The sequence below is a fragment of the Alosa pseudoharengus genome, unplaced genomic scaffold (assembly GCF_046254945.1).
Source record: "Alosa pseudoharengus isolate Yale_2024_CS ecotype anadromous, Long Island Sound unplaced genomic scaffold, YU_APseudo_1.1 YU_APseudo_1.1_scf_5, whole genome shotgun sequence".
Lineage (NCBI taxonomy): Eukaryota > Metazoa > Chordata > Actinopteri > Clupeiformes > Clupeidae > Alosa > Alosa pseudoharengus.
The window spans coordinates 11,916,072-11,925,886 of record NW_027468837.1 but is presented as its reverse complement, the minus strand read 5'-3'; positions in this window follow the sequence as shown (position 1 = coordinate 11,925,886).

Genomic DNA, 9,815 nt, shown 5'->3' with positions numbered 1-9,815 from the left:
TGACAAAAAGGAAGGGTTCTTAGCTGCAAATGAATTGTCTATAGAGGTGATGCATGCTGGAGAGGAGGGTATATGGGGGCAATAATGAGCTGAGGGAACAGTGGGGCAGGAGCATGTGCTCTCTCTCTGGCTACATAGACCACACAGGGGAGACTGACATATGCAAATCAAATCAGCTTGTGACAGTTCTCATCCACACCTTTACATTGTGTCTCAGTTAGGAGAGAGGACATCCTCGGGGGACTATTTTTTTTTTTAGATTAGATTAGATTGCGTATGTGATTGAAAAAGGAAAAAGGAAAGACAAATGCTCACATGGTCTGATCTCTGATGTCATGATGCAGACTGTCTGCTTTTACACAATAAAACAGATGTTAGGTTTAGATTGAGTCATTTCAATTTCACACATGCACACCAGTTTCCCACCACTGGCAGAACAAGACTGCAACCATCCATACAAGATCATGTATACATAATGCATTTGCATTGTTGGCGCTCTGTTCACTGTGCATGCATCACGAACATCAGAGGGTAACTATACGGTGTAACAACTCAACAAATAGCTCAGCAGCTGCATGAAAATACTGCAAATGCAACCTGGACCCAGGAAGATGTATAATGCTTGACAAATCTGTCATGATAATTACATACGTAATTGGACCAGCCATACACAGGTGATTTGCAACATTACAAAATAATGCAACTTGTTACATTACATTAACGTGTTACATTACATTGTTACATTAGGTTAAAGTAAAGCAGTACAATGCTTTGGCCATGTTTTTCATTCAACCATTGACTGCAAGGTCCTTCCCAAGATATAATGCTCCTGTATTCTCTGTAGATATTTGTTTTTGTGTGCAGTTGAAATCAATGTCTTTGCATGGCTGACACAGTTATCACTCAAACACAGTTTTCTTTTTGTGAGGTACTCATTTTCATGTTGTGAAGGCTACTGTCTCTGACATTTCGACATGAAGGACAGCTCAAACCTTCCAGAGTCTCAGAGGGCAAGGCAAAACAAGTTTCGATCGAAGATTTCATATGTGATTTGATTTACGTGAACAAAAGCGAAAGAAACTTTAGAATTGTATGCCATTTGTTGTACATGTGTAAAGTAAAATCATGCACCACTGTAAACCCAATGGGTTTTAACACTACAACTCCAAAATTATTGAACAAATCCAAAATGGGCAAGTCCAATTAGTCACGATCATGTGTCAAACTTTCAAGCTAAACTGTTGTTTTCTCTTGTTTTGCCCACCTCCAGGTCCCTATATGTAAAGCCTTGGGGTCAGTACCAACAACTTTTCAGATTGAGCCACAAACACAGATATAATGCAGTTACTCCATGCCGCCTTATTTTAAATCATGGTCTGTGACGTTGATCACCAATGATCATTGAAAAATCTGAAAATTAGTTGTGCCCCCAAATGCACTCAAATCAAAATCTAATGAGACATTAATACTTTCTAATTGATTGAACATCATCATGTATTTATTTTACGAGACTATTTGGCCTATTGGCTGTGGAGTAAACAGACTCAGAGCGCCTGTGTTGTGGATCAAATTAAGAGATCAAACCTCCGGCCAATTTAGCCATGCAAATGTGCACTCAGGAAGCAGATCAAACAGCATAAATCAAAATCCGACAGCACTCAGTGGCACGTTGGCTAGTTATGTCACATTTTAGCAAAAATAAGTCTCTATTCATGGGAAATACACATTTCATCCACACATGGAAAAAATCGGAATTTTGACCAATTTCATGTCTGACACATGATGTGAACTTCTGGGTACTCAGATTAGTCTGACACAGGCCTGGTGCCACTTTATGCCAAGTGGTTGTTCTCTGGGTATTTCTCTTTGATAAAGGCATAGCCGCCAGTGGAGTGAATTTGTTGATCCATCCTGAAAAAAATTGGCTAGAATAATACAAATAGTGCAACAACTGTTCCTCCTGTTAGGTGTTTAGAGCTAATGTAAAGGATATTTATCCCCATTGGTCATTTAGCCGAAATTAACACCAGTTCATCATCCTCTATGGCTGAAATATATGGGCTACATCTGTATTGCTTTATGACGTTTGTGCTAGTTGCATGTGTAGAGTTCCGAGGCTATTTTTGTTTCCATGTTTAGAGGCTGCTGTAGATGTACTGCTATTGGTGTCTGCCTCGGACAGAAATGGCAGCTGGTGAGTTGTTATCAAAACTCGACCTGTCAAACTCATTTAACTAAACTGAACCTTATAGGCCCCACCACGGACCTCTGTGTACACATTCAATTTAACTGCATGCAAATCATGCTTTTATATAAATACACGCTGTTTTTACAAATTTAACTTTATTCAATGCTTGTTACTGATTGTGCACAATGTTTCATAAGTATATTGGCTCTTTGTTGATGAGCAGCTTAAATTAACTTAATTTTGTTGAGAAATTCAGGAGTTGCTATGCTTTATGACATTAGGTGAAGTCAAGTGCTCAAGGCAAGAGATGCATATGTCATGCTGACGTCTTATCAAGAACAAAAGAGAAAGTCCACAAGGTTGACAATAAAATATACAACTACCACTTATGAAGAGTCTTCTAAAGCTACACTTGATGCCAGTGGGAACAGTGTGAATCGTGTTATTTCGGTGTGATCCCACATTTTCAATTAGCATGCAGTTTGGATTACAAGCTAAACTCTATTGTACCTCAATGCACAGCTGGTTTCATAACTTCAAACCGCTGAGAGTATATCTGTTCATACGGATCAATGTCCACTGTGGGTAATTTAAAAAAGTTGAGGTTTGCCACTAATTAAATGGAAGTGCTGAGAATTATGAGCTCAAAAGGTGACTTCACGTGAAGTCTCACACAGGAAATGGAGCAATTTCACAGAAAGCTTTCTGTAATTTTAATTATGCAACAGTCTGGATTGGCTTTGTTTGACTGCTAAGTAATGCAAAATGCTTTATTTATCTATGGAAATACCGCTCACACATGCAAACTAACTTACCCCTTGCAGGTGTGATTTCACAATGTTCTTGCTTAAAATGGAATGACTACTGGACCCATTGCAGGTAAAATATCTTTCCTGTTTCACTGCCTCTTGAGAAAAATATTATATATGAGAAATATTTTAGTTTCTTCTTGAAGAGCAAGTTGGTGAGGTAACTTAATGAATATTTTATCCTCTGTCCCAGTTTTACATTAATGCAAGTGCACTGTACACTTATCTAAAATGTGCATAAAATAGTACAATTAGCATACAGTATTTGGCTCTTTAGTTTAGGGGCTCTATAGCGTGGATGTTTTTATTCTGTCTTTATTCTGACCGAAGTATTTCTGACTCACAACATTTCATTTCATTAGATAACTCATATATTTTGCTGCTCACCACACATTAGGCTATGCAGCCTCATATGTCTAATACGTTCTTGGCTCCAAGTCTAGTAGGTTCTACACTCTCAGAAAAAAAGGTACGCAGGGGTACAAGTATTAAACCTTCAGGTACCAAATTGTTCCTTTCAGTTTGTTGTACCTTGAAAGATACAGGACTGAACCTCTGTGATACAATGTTGTACCTTTCAAAGTACAAGATTTGTGAAAGTACATGTTTGTACCATATGATTTTGTACCCATGAACTAGAGCTATTAGTCATGCGTCAGCCAATCAGATCGCCAGTCCTGCTAGAACTCTCGACCTCGCCAAAAATAAAAACATGGAGGATGATTCTGAGAAATGGTAGAGGATTATACATTTATTTAAAAAGTTGGGCTAGATTATGATTTTGTTTTGAAAATGAGATGAGAAATATGGATTGAATAGTCTAAAAATCCTGTTTTTACAACAAACAAATTTGTCAGGAGTGAGGTTGACGATGTGTGTACTGTACCAGCTAATAAGTTAGCAAGCTATCGTCAGCGGTCATCAGTCAACGCAACGGACAGTGCTGCGTACTGCAGGCGCCGTAGCGTCGGCACGGGCGTCAGTGTTTGGAGTGTTCCATAAAGATTTTAACGGTCGGTGCCGTGGGTCGGGCTGAGCTGAGGCAGGGAATCTGAATGATGTCTCTTGCTGCGCTGACAACCGAAGACCTTCTGCAGCAACTTTCTAAAGGTGGATTGGACGTAACCGTAAATGAGAGAAAAAAATTCATAGGTGAGTAAAGTAGCTTTTTTAATAATTGTCAATAGCGTTAAACTTTTAACAGGACTTCGTGTGGTATAATATCTATCTAGCTAACGTTACTAGATGGAACCTAGAAGCTAGGACGAGCTGCTAAGGTCTCTTAGCTCCCTGTCAATCTGATTTATGCATGCATTAAGTAACATTACTTAGTGCTTTGGTGACATTTTAGCGGATTTGGGATCATGTCAAGTGTTAATTTAAGCCAATGTTAGAGCTAGCTAGTTGGCTAGGTAATCAGTCGTGGTCAATGGTAGAAAAGTTATAGCTAACTTGGGAAGCTATAGCGCTACATTGGCTACCAGACTGGTTAGCTAGCTGACGCCACATGCTTTTGGTAGAATTAACGTCAACTTCCCAGGCTTTATGTAACGTTAGTTTCCTGTTTTGGCTCTCATAAAGATGTTGAAATAACTGCTATACAATAAAAACGGTAACACAATGGCAATATAGCTGCTAATATTGTTTAGTTAAACATCAGTCATACATTGAGAACTTATGATTGCATTTGTATAACTTAGTGTTGGTAGCATCAAGGCCGTTTCAGTTCATCAGTTAGCCAGCCACGTGGTTGGTGAAGGCTAGCGCTGACCTTGCTGACTTGATGGTTTAAGTTCAATGGTGAATTAATGGTAATGGTAATTTTTCACAGGTTAGTTTAGGTTCTGTTCGTGCAAGGGATGTGAGTTTGTAGTGTCTAACTAGTTATATTAAATGCTGTTTTGTTTTTGAAATTGTTTTGTTTTTTCTTTTTCAGAATATGAAGTGGATGGGGAAACTGTTAATGGTGGCCTGACGAACCTTATGATTTCCCAGCTCTTTGAGGGGTTCTTCAAAAAGCAAGTAGCAGTAAAGTTCATCAACCTGATCTCTCAGCCGAAAACAGAAATTTGCGATGTTGCAGCTCCTGCTTCAATGTCTGAATCAAGGTGGGTTTTTAACTTTTTTATCTTTGGATTCTTTGCAACAGACTGGATTTCAATAAACATATTAACTGTAGAGAGCAATAATTGTGTCTAACTATGGTGTGGTGTATTTACAAGCCTTGCACATGCAAAATGGTGCCCTTTTTTGCTGTAAACACCCTTTGTTTCATTGGTTTTGTTTGAATGCAGGTATTTGGATGTATGCAGTATGATCTAATAACTTTGTGCAATTGTAAACATTTTAAATGAATTTGTTAGGTATCCTTCCGGTGAAGATTATGTGAAGGCTGCCAAGGCACTTGTTGCCAAATACCCTTTCTTGAAGGACGTGGAGGGGAATGGATATGTAAGTGTTTGACATTGAAGTGCTTTAGGAATGCTTTCAATATATTCTGATGTTTTCTGTTACTATTCAATAGTCTGTTGTCACTGTGCTACTAATGAAATGATATGTTTATGTTTACGGTATATATATATATATATATACTTGCAACAAAATATCATCTTGTCATGCAATGTAAAGTAACCCTTGACAATCATGGTTTTGCATAGCATACGTTGCACATGTCATTAAAAAGGAAGTTCAAAACTGAACGATCACCTCTTGGATGAAGAACAGGTCAAACAGTTCAAAGCGAAATTTGGTCATCGCAAGGGCAAGTCCAAACAGACACTAAGCCAGATAACATGTGAAAGAAGATGCGAAATGGTAGGCCTCCTGTGGTACAACAGTATTTGCAGCAGTGGTAGGACTCTAGGTTATAGAGCATCCCAGTAATGTGTGTGTTTGTGTGTTTGTGAACTTGTACACAATAGGATCATGAGTCTGAAGGTCCTGTTGGCGAAGATGCAGTCTCAAATGATGCCCATGTAAAAGTCTCAACCAGATAGTGCCATTGTGGAGGAAAAAATGAGGCGCACATTTCTCTGGAGAAGATGCGAGTTGCTACAGGGTGGAATGTCAGCTGTTGAAGCCGCCAACAAGTATCCCTTCCTGAAAACACCTTTTGGGGTATGTTTGAAATAGTTTGGTCCTTCATACACTGTGCCCTATAACAACTCTTTTGTAGTTCACTTTAGAAGTGTTAAATATCTGAAAAGGAAAAGACCAAAAAGAGTAAATAACATATAAGGAATGCATTAATAGTAATATTTGAAAAAGATCGAAAATGACATCGAATCGAGGATTTGGAGAATCGTGACACCCCTAAAAGTAACCTCTTGTCATATTGTGTGATATGTTTGCCATTGTTAATCCATTGTATTTATACCTCTTCTCGTTTGTAAAACCTAGAATTCTGAGCTGCCTTGGTGCTCTTACCAACCATCTTCAGAGAAAAACTTGAGCACTACATTTCACTGAATGATGTAAGTTTTACCATTCATCTTCATTTCCGAACTTTCAGTTGTACAAAGTTAATATGAAATTCCAAAAGGAGAACATTTTCTTTACTCATTTTAGTTGTGTTGTGTTTTGTCTGTTTAGGGAGATCCAGCTACACCTTATCCGACTGCAGATGCCTGGCACATCAAACTGGAGACAGGTTTTCAGCGAGCGGCGACTCCCTGCAACTATCAAGGTGGATGGAACGGAAGTCTGCACTCTCCACTCTCTCGCTCTCTCCACACACTCTCGCTCTCCACACTCTCTCTCTCTCCACTCTCTCTATACACACTCTCTCTCCACTCTCTCTATACTCTCTCTCTCTCCACTCTCTATACACTCTCTCTCTCCACTCTCTCCACACTCTCTCTCTCTCTCCACTCTCTATACACACTCTCTCTCTCTCCACTCTCTCTATACACTCTCTCTCTCTCTCCACTCTCTCTATACACTCTCTCTCTCTCTCCATACACTCTCTCTCCACACTCTCCTCTCTCTCTCTCTCTACACTCTTTTTCCTCTCTCTGTACACACACTCTCTCTCTCTTTCTTTCTTTCTCTCTCTCTCTCTCTCTCCCCACACACACACACCAGCCCTACTGTATCAAACAAAATTAAACTTGTTGTAAGTAAACTTGCAAAATGTATGTCTTAATGTCGTAAGTGGCCAGAATGCATCTGATTTAAAAAAAAAAAAAAGCTCTCTGTCTGTACCCTGTGATGAAATCAGATTTACTGTTTTGTATTTTTATACAATAAATCTGTTTTTTTAAAGAAAGTGTTGTTTTTATTATTTATTTACAGTATGTCCAGTAAGGGAACCTATAAGTACCTTTAAAGGTACAAATCCACTTGTCTAAGGGAACTTATAGGTACCTTTAAAGGTACAAATGGACTTGTCTCTGTGGTGGTACCTTAATGGTACAAATACTGTACCCTCAATGATACAAACCTGTACCATAGAGAAAAGGTACAAAATAGTTCCTGAAGGTACAGATGGGACCATTGAAGGTACAAAACATGAGGGTACAAATATGTGCCCCTTTTGTAAGGTACTGCTCTGTACCCTCTAAAGGTACTGTCACAGAGACAAGCGTTTGTACCTTTTAAGGTACTGAGCGGTACCATTTTTTCCGAGAGTGTAAGATCTATGTCTAACTTCCACGTTTAGCCAAGTTTAGCTAAGTTCAAAGTCAGAGAGGTTCCATGTTGATAATGGCATGCTATGATCTTTTCAAAGTTCTCTTGAAAGATTGAAATATAGATCCATCAGAAGGCTCTATGACTTGAAATCTTTCCTGCCTTACTGAAGACACTCTTTGTAGAGAGGAGACTATGAACTATGAATATCTCTAGGCTAGCTGTCTGCATTTTGACAACTGGTCCAGCTGTTGATATCTCATATGTTGCTTTCTACCACTACCACAACTGATCGACTATCAAACCCGATCAAAACCACTAGTTTGACATACTTAGTATTTCAATTGGTATGACTGTAACTGTCTGGATCTAGTTCAGTAGTCACACTCACTCAAGGACACACTCAAAATGCTCATGTTTTTGTAAGTTTACCAATTCTAAGATGGCTCAGTATTTGGGCTAAAACATCTATTGGTTTGATTGTCTTTGGCTACATATCCAGCACTAAACAAAAGCATTTTTGAAGGGAGGCATAAAATGGTATCAATCAAGGAAAGAAACACAAGTAAAGGGACTAATCCGCAACTGAAAGGCTGGAAGAGAGACAATGTGTGCTTTCGCTGTGCATTTTTCGAGCTGAGCCAGCACCACATCCCAAGTGACCGTCGCTTCCCAGAGCCCAGTAGATAAAAACTAGAGGCTCATTATCACTCCAAAGTTAATTAGACTCTTTCAAATGAAGCTTGGCATGCCAGACTGTGATGGGTAATTGTGTATACTGATTAACAGATATTGTGCATGCCAAAAACAAACACTGGATCATTGGTGTGTGTTCTCTTGTGCATATGTGTTTTGTGTGTGTATGTAATGATAATAAAAAACATCTGATAAGAGGCCCTAACAAAAGAAAATTTGCCACATCATTAGCAGCTTGATTTAGATCAGGTAGCCTCTTACAACACCCTTTTCATGCGTTTAATTTGTAAATTAAATTGTGCATTGGGAATAGTTTACGCTGGGAACTGGGAATTGAATCAGCACTGTAGTTGTATGATCTGGGCTTTAAATAAAATAACATTACCGGTACATGTCGCAGTGAAGAACTCCACTGATGGCTCATCAAAAGGAATATGAGACATACAGTGTGTGATTGTGGTGTTATTGTTTATTAAACAATAAAATTGGCAAGGTAACCTCATACCTGATATAATACACTGCTGCTTCCAGCTAATTGAATGTATTCACACAACCATACAAAGTGGAAAATGACTGGGCATGAACACCAACAGCACTGAGCTGCTGCTGCTGCGATTCTAAAAAAACTCACAGCGTAGACCTCTGGGAAACGGAGTTGCTCTGGTATGTCTGATATGCTGTTTACCATGTGTGGATGCAGACAGAGTACTAGACAGAGGTTGAGAAGTGCTGTCGGATATTTGTGCCCATGGGAGGCTGTGTTCACTTTAAAACTAGAGCAAGATTGTCCCTCGGAGTCATATTGGGTTTTGTCATTTTCAGGGCGATTTGTTTATTAAATGTCACTTCCCATTATTTTCTATGGCTTAATGATCTACGACAGCAATTAACATACTGAATTTAGGACAACAATGTATATGCAAAAAGGAATTATGTCTCCATGTGTGTTTTTGTTCGGTTGTGGCGGGTGTGCTTGCTAGTGTGTGGTCACAGTTCATTAAGGACTATGCAGACACGTTTTTTAAAAAGTCAGTCTCAACATACAAAAACAGAAGAAAAGCAGATGCACTGTGCAATTAATGCCACCTCCCTATCGCAACACAACGCTACAATGTGAGTTTGGGAAAAAAGCAATTGTGGGTGGTTTTCATAGCCCATATTCCCCAGGACATAGATCAAGGCATATTCAGCGGTTCTCTGTTCGCACAGAGAGCCAAAAAACAGTAATGAAGAGTTGATCAGACTGGCAGCATTTGCAGCGAGGGTTGGCTGTGGGTCACATCACACCATTCTAGTCAAACACACGCCTGCCTGGGCCTCAGCCACACAGACTGTGCCTCACACAGACCCACTCAACAGACATGAGCACTGGCAGAGGCTGAACCAGAGGGCAGGACACACACACACACACACACATACACACACACCCCTGCATTCTCTTTGGGTTGAAGCTGTCACAGCCACCACCAGACAGGGCCTTGATGAGTCTGCAG